The 11,064-nt window shown below is 45.7% G+C and overlaps 1 long non-coding RNA gene across 1 annotated transcript; it reads right to left on the bottom strand.

Moving 5' to 3' along the window:
- Positions 1–3,431, bottom strand: LOC109312563. The gene is made up of 3 exons (XR_002101846.1): positions 3,421–3,431; positions 1,487–1,489; positions 1–85 (listed from the first exon to the last, which is right to left on the bottom strand). It is a non-coding gene; the product is annotated as an uncharacterized LOC109312563 (long non-coding RNA).
- Between the last annotated feature and the right edge of the window lie 7,633 nt (positions 3,432–11,064).

The following is an 11,064-nucleotide window of genomic DNA, read 5'->3' as shown; positions in this document are numbered from 1 at the left end:
TGGCCTGGATTACCTCCGTCACATCCCGAATCTTAGCTCCAGGCAGGCAGTAGACCTCTCGTGCTGAAGGGTCCTGGCGACATGTCTTTTACATGCACTCTTTTACATGCACTCCAGTCCTGTATCATGCATGTCTTTTACATGCACTCCAGTCCTGTATCTTTTTTTATGTAGTTATTTTACGTAGTTATTAGCATGGCTTCCAGCACATTTTATAACCATATAACGTAACTGTTGAAATCCTCAAGTTGGCTCATTATCTTCAGTTCATCAATACATAAATAGCTCCCATCTACGTGCAATACACAAGAACATACTTGTGTGATGGAAAAGGGAAGGAGAGCTATATCAGCAGCCTCTGTTCATTCTGATGGTCAAATGTCTTATGTCTTAAAAGTTAATGTTGTACACACTCTCGATCATCAGTGCCATTACCTACTCTTGGGTGATGAGTGAAAGGGTACTCTCTAGTTCTTCACATAAAATAATCATGAAAATCAAGCACTTCCTTTAGAACACATGAATTTTTAAGGAGGGCCTGGATATAGAGTAAGTCCTTTGCTTTTTAAATGCAGAGTAATAGTTTATTAGGGACAAAGGGAAAATTTAAAATAAAAACCTATAAAATTTGTAAATAAGAAAGTTTACATATAAGCTTAATGTAAAAAAGAAGCAAGTTTAGTTTAAAAGTCTGGAGAATTTGCAGTGTTCAAGGACTAAGTCTATGGAGGCATCTGAAAAATGCTGCGGTCCAGAAATGATATTGCTGCAAAGTAATTGACTGACATTCTAGACGTCTGCATTTTGCAGCATGTTTTGTTAGGAAAGAAAGGATAGGGGTATAACAGGGCTCCTATCCCATTACTAAAGGTGAGAGGGAGCCCAGGGGCCAGGTTGGCCCTCTCCAACCCCCAGAACTAGCTAACATGGGCAGAGAGACCTGAAGCAAAATGGCCACCCATCCCAAGTGTAAGCAGTGACTGGCAGACCTGGGGAGGAAGTGGGACATCAGATGACCCAGGAAGAGACTTATAAGCTTCAGGCCTAAGCCAGTGGAGGCAGTCTGGCTGTAAAAGCTGCAGAGGGCAGAGCTCCAGGAAAAGAGTCAGGCCAGGTGACTTTGAGCTGTTGTGGTGCTGGAGGAAACCTTTCACCCCGAACCAGGAACAGATAAGTACCTCAAGCCCACTGGGCAAGGGGTTCCACAGGGCAAGATAAACCTCAGGAAAGGAACCCTTGGTTTTGGAGTGGGTGCTTATGTTTTGGTTTTCATTTATACTAGAGGAACGGATTGTGGCTATTGGGGTGGATGGAGAAGGCCATTGAAAAAGGTGCCCAGGAACACCCTAGATCCTAGGCGTTGTTGTTGGCAGGAGGACTTTGGTGACAGACTGCAATGACTGGTGGCACCAGTGCAGAGCCCACAAGAGGCAAGGCACAGTAGAGACTGAGGGTGCAAGCTGAGAGCCCACAGAGGATGAACCACGGGCTGAGGGGCTCAGAGCCCATGAGGAGCTGAGCAGGGGCCCTAAAACTGCAAGGGTGTGGTCAGAGCTGGGGCACAGGAACTTGCAGTCCTGGGACAGTGGACTCCAGACTGAGGAACTCAGCCAGAGTAAAGTGGGACACAGCTCGGGGGAAAGCCTACCATCCAGAACACTTTTTGCCTGTCAGTTGGTAACATCCAGGTGTGGCAGATGAGATAACAAGGTGGGACGCTGAGAGGCCAAAGAGGGCAACAAAGTGGGGGCTTGAGCAGTGGCTGAGGAAGATGGAGGGGGTGCGGCTTCATTATCTCAGCACTGGCTCATTACAAGGGGTTAGAAGAGGATACATAACAAGTAAAATAATTAGCAACCAATTACATTTAAAATGTAAAGCCAAAAGAGGATGAATTTTAAAAATATGTTTAAAATATTTTCAATATTACATGTAAGCAATATATAGTAATTAATATGTTTTATTAGAACATATACAAGGGTAGAAAAAGAACACCTATTTGTATCTTTAAGGACATGATATCAAGCCCATTGAAGTCAATGAAAAGACAGCCATGTATTTCAGTGAGCCTTGGATCAGCTAATGGGTGCCCTTGATATTATTAAAAATACAGTATTAATCAGAACTGCAACACAGGAATGCAAAAACTTGACTTGCCCACATTTACATTTTATTAGTATTACAGATAATATAACTATAACTATAAACTCATGTTGAAATCTGTTTTCTTCTCTGTGCAGTATAAAGAAAGGTAAGGTGTGCAGAAACCCTAAGGATATAGGTACTAAATACTAACTTTCCATTCATCACCATTCCACCCCTCTGGATGTGCCCTTGGCCTTAACGAGTCCCAGAAAAATCAAGGGAACTTCATGAATCAATAAAGACTACTTCATGGAAGTACTGGAGTATGGGTGCTGTCCCTTCATATTATAAAATACATCTATGATGACTATATAAAGCCTTTTTTCTGTTTTCATCCTCCCTGTGCTTTGAGAATTGTCATTTTATCTACAGCATGTGACATCACTCAAGGTGGATGGGACAAACTTGCATAATGCAAGTCCTGTCATCTGATAGGTATATGAATTAAGTGTGAATGGTATGAGTTTTACTGGTGACTTCCAATATTTGTATCAGTAACTTCTGCAAGTGGGAACATTCTCAATGGAGCTGTTGTAGCTCCATTATTCCACCTGCCAAAAAATCAGCTTCCCCACTAAGTAATCATGATTTTTCATACTTGTAGTTGCTCCATAAGAGGGAGAAAAGAGTAAATAAATGGTTTAAGCTGTAAAATGCAGGAAGATTTGTTCCCCACAGTAACTAGAAAATAGTATTTAATATTTATGTTGTATATATTACAGTACCTATGAGTGGGGGTTTACATGGATTACTTGCTGCACACAAAGATAGAAAAATGTCCAAATATTTCATTATGTTCTTTATTTATCCACAAGTGTCCATATTGCCATTTACTTTACAATTAATCCTTACTATCAGCCAAATGTTCTTTCCTTTCTATATTCTCAATGATGCCCTCTATTAAATATTTTACTATGGATATGTTAATGAATTGGGGAACTCTTAGAGTTTGGGGTATTTTTTGGTAATGAGAATATTATATGCCACTTCTGAGAATTATATTATTGATGGAACAATGTTTGACAAAAAGAGTAAATGCAGTAGTTGCTATAGCAGGGAGCTTGGTGCTCCTGCTACTTTAAGAGAAGGTAGGATGCAGGTGAGAGAGATAAATCAAGGAAATCACATGACCCAAAAGAAGTTGGGCTTGAAGGGTATAAGCCAGGGGTGGGTGTGCCTACCTGGTCTCAAATATGTGCTTGCGTGCCACCTTAGCATGTGCGCCCGGTGTTGTGCCTCTTGATGGGCATCCATAGGTCTCTGCCTCCCCTACACCTCTTCCATACACCAGCCTCCAGGATAAGCCACTTGTTCTTCATGAGGCTTGCCCTCTGGTCACATCAATCCTTGCCCTTCATACCACGTGGAATGTGAACTGGCTCTTCCCTGTCACTGTGCCCCAGGGGTGGATGGATTGCTCTTACCTCCTGGTGCTTCTTCACAGCCAGCTGGCTGCTTGCCATGGGTCTGAGGCTGCTCTTGTCTTCCTGGAATGTTGCCCATGCCCCGGCCAAAAAGAAAAAGAAAAAAACAGGGGAAAAAAGAAAGGAACCCCAGCACTTAAAAAAAAAAAAGGGGGAAAAAGAAAAGGCCAAGAGAGTAGGCTAGCATCCCCTCCTCCCTCACAGCCCCAGTCCCTGGCGCTTGAGCTGTCCCCCTATGCCGCTTCAGGTCCTCTCCCCTGCTGAGGACTTCTCTCTCTCCCTTGAAGCCAGATCCTCAGTTGCACGCTGGCACTGCCTGTGCTTGGTATGGAGAGCACCTTCCCCGCTGGCCATCTCCTCCACTCTCCTGCTGTCTCTCCCAGTGCTGGCTTTTATCCCAGCCAGGGGGCATTCTGCAATGATGTCACCCGCCTGAGCCAGCTCCAACCAGAAATAATCATGGCTTAAGAACCGCGCAGGCATCTCCTCCTAGTGACGCTCACCCTGCACTCCCTGGCCTGAAATTGGTGAGTTTGCCTTGGTTCCAGGGCTTTTCTTATAGGGGTGGGTCACTCCTGACCCCCATCCCTTCCCACCGGACAGTGGGCAATTATTTTGGGTGGAGGGCTGCTTACTGAGTTTTGGCAAGCTGTTGAGAGCCACAAGGGTAGTCCCACCCCTTGACAGATTCCCCACCCCTGGTCGCCATCTTGGGACTGGAAGTCCCACCCCCTAACCTCTGACCTTTGCTACCAGAAGTGCCTCCCTATGCGACCTGGAAATGCTCCTTTCAGGAAGGGAGTTTGCCATCTCGGAACCAAAAAAATACCAAATTATATTCTAAGACTCAAACATCTACTACAACATTTATTAATTTCATTTGCAAAAATATTTTTTGCCCTGATTTACATGTGTTTGTGTAGTGTATATAGAGGTAATTGTATAATAGCTTAAAATGAAGTCTTTCATTTTAAGGGGGAGGGTGTGTGTGTGGGGTTTATGGGGGTGTGGATAGGCATGGGGGTTTGAGTGTGTATATGTGGGATGGGGGAGCATGTGAGCGTGTGTGTGTGTGTATGTGGGGTTGGGTGGGTATGGGGTTTGTGAAGAGTTGTGAGGGAAGGGTAGCTGGGAAGGGTTGTGGAATGTGTGAAGGGCTAGGGTTTGCCCATGGCAGGCAGAGCCCCAACCAGTGTGCCTCTAATTCCAGGCTCTGTGCTCTTGCCACTCCTGGCCCTGGGGCCCTGTGTTCCCACTTGTTGCCACTCCCCACCCCCCCCATCTGCCACCACTGCCCTTCTCCTGCCACTTCCCCACCCACTTATCCCCTCACCACTTTGGTACTATGTCACAGCTGGATAGCCGAGACCACAGGCAGTGGGCAGGAAAGCAGGGAAATGGCAGCACCAGTGAGGGCCCAGAGTGGGGCAGCAGGAGCATGGGCTGGCAAGGACTCTGTGGGGCCAATCTGGCTCCCACCTCTCCCTGCTGGTGCAGCTCAGCTCAGTTTCATAGAATCCCTGCCAGCCTGCACCCATGCTCCTGCTGCCCCACTTTGGGCCCCCACCGGTGCTTGCCGCGGTGCACTGGCTCCCATCCAGGTGTCACTGCACTCCCACATGCCCGCTCGCTGTCATACCCCTGCTGTCTACTTCTGCCATTTCCCTGCTTTCCTGCCCATCACCGCTGTTCCTCTCCACTTCACCCCCAGGCATGCTGCTCTGGTACCACATGGTTACCAGCTACAGCAGCAGGACTGCAGGAGCCATCCCAGCCTGGCCCTGAGGACTGGGGTGATCACCTGCAGTCCTCCCCTGCCTCCCCACTCCACCTTTCTTAGCTGAATTTCCCTCTTCAGTGGACGGAGGCAGGAACAGCCCCAAGGTCCCAGGTCAGAAGCTGGGGAGTGTGGAGGGTGGGGGTGAGCTGGGGTAGGGCCAGGGAGGCCTTGCTGATGTGGCTGTTGGGTCCTGCTGCCAAGTCCCCCTCAGTCCTACTGCTGCTGTGCCTTGTCATCTTTGCCAGGCAGCCAGAGGTAGATAAATAATAATTTTCTAAATTTTTAGGGGCCCTGTGGGCCAGACAGAATGACTTAGCAGGCTGGATCCAACTCATGGGCTGTATTTTGCCTGCCTCTGGTATAAGCCCAGGGCCTGAGCTGGGCACAGCCTGACCTGGAAGCCATGGAGAGAATAGTTCCTGAGCAGAACAGTTGCAGCAAGGCTCCTGGCTGACACCTGAGCTAGGGTATATAAGACTGGTGGTTTAGGGATTGAGACAATAGAAGCAGTGGAGGTCTCAGCTGGCCCAGGGGAGTGGAGCCAGGGGCCAGGGCCAAGGAGCAGGGCCACAGGTGCAGAGTAATGAGAATGTGCAGGGCCAGGGTAGCCTGCAAAGGCAAGTAGGGGCAGGGGCATGTGGCTGCAGGGGGCAAGGACAAGTATGAGCAGGAGCCCATAGCCCACAAAGGGTGGAATCTGGTGGAGGTAATGAGGCCTGAGCCCAGGTCAGGCAGAGAATGCAGGCCCAAGCCCAAGAGGGATTGAAATTGTCTGATGTACAGAGGCTCAAGCCCAGGAGGGGCTGGGATACTTAAAGGCATCAGGGCTGGAGGCTCCAACAGTGGTGAAGACCATTCCAGGTTTAGAGGCCTGCACTAACTGGAGTTGTCCCTGGGGCTGAAGCCCCATGTGTGAGAAATTGACTGGATGGGATAAGGATGCTTAACATCCAAGGATCAGTAACATCTGCGGGGCTGGGGCTTGGGCTTGGCTAAAAGGGGAGATAAGGAGGCTATGTAATTAGACCTTAAAGTGATGAGCAGTGATACCTATGTCCATAATTGCTTGGGGAGCCCTGGGGCAACCTCCCTTTTCCTAAAAGGCATAATTGCATCAAGATGTGGCTGGCAAGTTGAAGGTGAGATTACCTAAAGAAAGTAGTGGTGATAAGGGATAAGGGGGTGGGGGGAGGGAGGGCTCCAGGGGTCTCAGGACCACCTCTGGGATGGGACCCTGTTACAGTTGACAGACAAAATGGTTTTGGTGCCAGATAGAAATCAGCCATTCTGCTGGTGTGTGTATGAGGAGGGAGAGGGATGGATTCTCTCAACTTCTTTTTATCACAAAACTACTTTTGTGCCCTTGCAGACCACCCAGACACAACCGCTGTACTCCCTGGAGTTTGAGGGAATAAGTATGAGGTAGGGAGCTTCCTTTCAGGTGGTGGAAAAGGGTGGATGTGGAAATAACTGATCAGAAAGAATGGGCAGAAGGACTGATGTTAAGTAACTGGTGGACAGATTTTGAGAGGAGAGGGGGAGGAAGGAGAACAGAGTATTTCATTAGGTAACATCACATGTAGAGCTGAGATGGAAAACTCCAAGGATACTCTTGCTAAAATTCATAGAAAGAAGGACCAGAAGGGACCTATAAGATCAAGTCCAGTCCCTTGCCATGGGCAGGAGGTAATTGGGCTCAAACAAGCTTAGTAAGTTAGGTATTTGTCTAGCCTCCTCTTAAAGACCACCAGAGATGGCGATTGCAGCACCTCTGCTGGGAGTGTGTTCCAGATTCTAGTTACCCTTAACAGGAAAGAAGTTTTTCCTTATGTCCAGCTGCAACTTTCCTCGACTAGTTTGTGTCCATTGTTCTGCATCTTCCCGTGGGGGGTGTTCTGAAAAGATATTCACCTAGGACCTGGTGTTCTCCCTTGACATATTTGTAGGTGGCTATCAAGTTGCCCCTCAGTCTTCTTTTCCTCAGGCTGAACAGTCCTAAATCCCAAAGTCTCTCCTTATAGGGCCTGTCCCCCAGGCCTTTGATCATGCGGGTGGCCCTGTGCTGCACCCTTTCAAGCTTGTCCACATCCTTCTTGAAGTGTGGTGCCCAGAACTGGACGCAGTACTCCAGCTGTGGCCTCACCAACCCAAATAGTATGTACATCACTTGTTTCCTCTGGGCTTCATCTCGTATACTCAGTGAACTAACACTGGGATGATTCACTGTGCCAACAATATTTTAAATCATATTCATTTGAGTTAAAATGTTTTAGCACACATGCCTGAATACTCTCAAATTACAAAAAAATATAAGACAGCAGACTCTCCCTATGTTTGGAGAAGGGTGTCTGTACCTGAAAGCTTACAAAGAACAATTATTCCAACTATTTAGTTGGCCTAATAAAAAATATCACATCTACCCCCACAAAAAATAAGGATACTTGATACATCTAAACATTAATTAAATAATTCAAAGCACTGACCCAATTTTGGATTGCTGTGCTGTCCTTCTTGAAAAAGAAAAGGCAAGTTTGACATTTCTAGACCAGATGTACTGTGGTTGTCTGAAGAGTGGGTAAAAAAATCATGGTTTAAAAAAAATTAAAATAATCAGATTTTTAAAAGTTTAAATCAGATGTTTTTATTTAATCATACTTTTATTTTTTGTTAAGATGCTTTAAAAATAAACCTTTATAAAGATAGCTTTAATTAAAGATATGTTAAAGCTCAAAGATATTATCATGGAATAGGGATTATAACTTCTAATTATATACTATTTGAAACAATATTGCTGGATAAAGTGTATGAGAGGAATTGAACAGTGTGTGAAAAGTCTAGAGGGGAAAATTGTTAACCTGAGTCTTGATGGGTGGAGTAATGTCCACAATGAGTCAGTAATATGTGCTCGTGTGACAACAGAAATTGATACATCAGGAAATGCACACATAGCAGGATACATACAAGAAGTAGCAGTAAAAGCTATAACAAACTGTGAAAAAAATTCAAATGTCTAATATGCAGCTGTCACAGACAATGCTGCAAATCTATTAAAGATGAGAAGAAATCTAGAAAAAGTGCTAAGCTGATAACATATGGCTGCAGCACTCATTTGATACACCTCTTAGCCAAAGATTTCAGGGCTCCAGAAATAAAGGCTAATGTTGAAATTGCAAAATACTTCCGTAATAACCATTTGCAGCAGCTGTTCTGAAGAAAGCAAGAGGAGCCAAACAAACACTCCCACAAAATGTGTGATGGAACTCTGTAGTGGACTGTTTTGAGCAATATATTGAGTGAACTGGCCTAATCTAATGACAATTTGTGAACAAAATCATGACAAAATAGATGGAACTATCATAGACAAAGTTCTCAATGTTGGATTAAAGAGAAATGTAGAATGTATGCTGACTATCCTGAAGCCCATTTCTGTAGCCTTGAACAAAGTGCAGGGAAATCGCTGTTTTATTGCTGATACTCTCGATATTTGGAAGGAACTGAGTGAGACCTTGAAAAGAAAAATACACAATGATAGAGTGTAGCAGGGCACCAGGGTGCCTGCTACTAGATAATGGTGTGTAGCAGGGCACTAAGGAGCCTGCTACTGATAATGGTGATGTAGGCTTAGCTGCCACTCAATAGGGCAGCACAGCTGTGAGTTGCCAAAGCAACTAATTGGGTCAGCTGACTGCCAGGGGGCAGGGCCTGGCCTTCATAAACAGAGAAGGCTGAGGCCAGAGCAGTTCTCCCCTGGCAGCCTAAGGAGTAAGAGCTTTGCTAGAGTGAGTAGGGCAGTGTTGGGCACCAGCATGAGGATACAGGGTGGAGAGGACCCTGATGGGGATGAGAGAAGGATAGCCAGGTTGGCCTAAGATTTGTGTTATGGCCTAGGGGCTTTGTGTTTCTGTTTTGGTTGGTTGTTGTGATTATTGCACCGGAGGACCAGGTGAGGCTGTAGGGGTGGAGGAGGCCTCATTAGGAGCTCCCCAGTAAAGTGGGGGTGTTCCTGACACCATAGGGGGTGCTGTGTTTTGGGGGTGTCCTGACCCCAGCTCAGTGTGGGCAACTTCGGGAAGAGCTTGGTGCGTAGGCAGAAGCCCCAGTGGGGCATAGGCCCGAAAAAGTGGGTCTGGGGGCCAGGTAAAGCTAAGGCCGCCTGAGCCCCAATCCAGGGAAGCCTGAGTCAGGCATACAAGGCCCCAGTGCAGGCAGGCCCCAGTGTGGGCAAGCGCGGGAGGCGTGAGCAAGGCCCCAGCGCGAGCTAGGGCCCCAGGGTGGGCGGAGCGTGCGAGAAGCGCGAGCCTATTGAGCAGGCCCTGGGAAGGGGCGTGCGTATAGAGGCAAGGCCCAGAGTGGGCGGCGGTAGAAAGGCAAGGCCCCGGCACGGATTATGAGAACACAGGAGATAGGCCCCAGTGCGGCGAGGGCCATGGGAGAAATGAGGGGGCACCTGTGAGGGCATAGCTCGGGTACAGTAAGACCCTATGCCAAGGAGGGCAGGAAGGCAGCCTCCCATTAATGATATACCAAATAGACGTGGTGGGACAGAGGGTGCATTCAAGACCCAATTTGGCACGGTAGCAAGGGGGCGCTAGGGGAGGTCATGGTGCTCCTAGAGAGCGTCCTGTCACACAGAGTTAAATTACAGGTATTAATAAATAAATAAATAAATAAATAGAATCAAGCACTACCTTCAGCTCATTTTCTTGCCAGTATTCTCAATACTCAGTACTGGGGTCAGTCCTTAACTGCTGAAGAAGAGGAGTTGGCTATGTATGACATGGTATTATGGAGGGAAGATTGCTGGATGGCCAACTACAATATATGTTGTTTGCTAATAATTTTAGGAGAAAATCACACCAGTGACCTGGTAGAAATCACTTAAGCACCTGAATTCATCAGAGATTATTGAAGTGATAATCCAGTTTTTAACAGTAATAGCTTCTTCTGCATGTGTAGAAATAATATTTTGTTCCTTTGGGCTAATTCATTCTAAGTTGAGAAATTGCTTGGGAACTGAAAAAGCAGGAAAGCTTGTCTTTCTTTTCCAGTTTATGAATAAACAGGAAGAGAAAGGTGAAGACTGAGTTTGCTGCATAACACAGTATTTTAATTTTCTCATGTTGACTTGGCTGCAATAATCTATTTGATTTTTTGTTAAAAACACATTTCACATATCTAATATAATTAAAAATTCAAAAATACATATGCTTCTTTTGTTAAAATAATTGTATGTGTTTGTTGTTGAAGAAAAATATCCAAAATACATAAGCTTGTTTTAGACGATTAAAACGATTTAATGTCATAATTCAGTTTTCTGAAGTAGATGCAAAATTAAACTGCAGAAGTATAAAAAATAAATCATTGCTTTAAAATGTGTAGGGTGTTCCTTCTAAAAACTGAAACCTACATCTGTCTCTGAGTTTTGAATAATATGTATTAAGGTTATATCAAAACAGTAAGAAGGCACTTTTTGATCAAAGCTTCCTGACCAGAGATTTAAATCATGATTTAAATAGATTTGATTTAAAATAAATCCACCCTGGGTCTCTGTTACAGTCATGTAAGGTTGGAGTAGTGATATTGATTTCAAGGCTGAAAGCAGAACCTGTGGGAGTGGGCTACAGAGGCCCTTTATGGGTGTATGTACTAGTGCATCTGTGCCTTAGGCTGTGTACACATATTCAAATAATCTGGGAGAATTCTCCCAGGTTTGTC

The sequence above is a fragment of the Crocodylus porosus genome, unplaced genomic scaffold (genome assembly GCF_001723895.1).
Source record: "Crocodylus porosus isolate Cpor-Errol unplaced genomic scaffold, CroPor_comp1, whole genome shotgun sequence".
Taxonomy (NCBI): domain Eukaryota; kingdom Metazoa; phylum Chordata; order Crocodylia; family Crocodylidae; genus Crocodylus; species Crocodylus porosus.
Note: the sequence above shows the minus strand (reverse complement) of the source record. Positions and strands in the feature narration are given on the sequence as shown.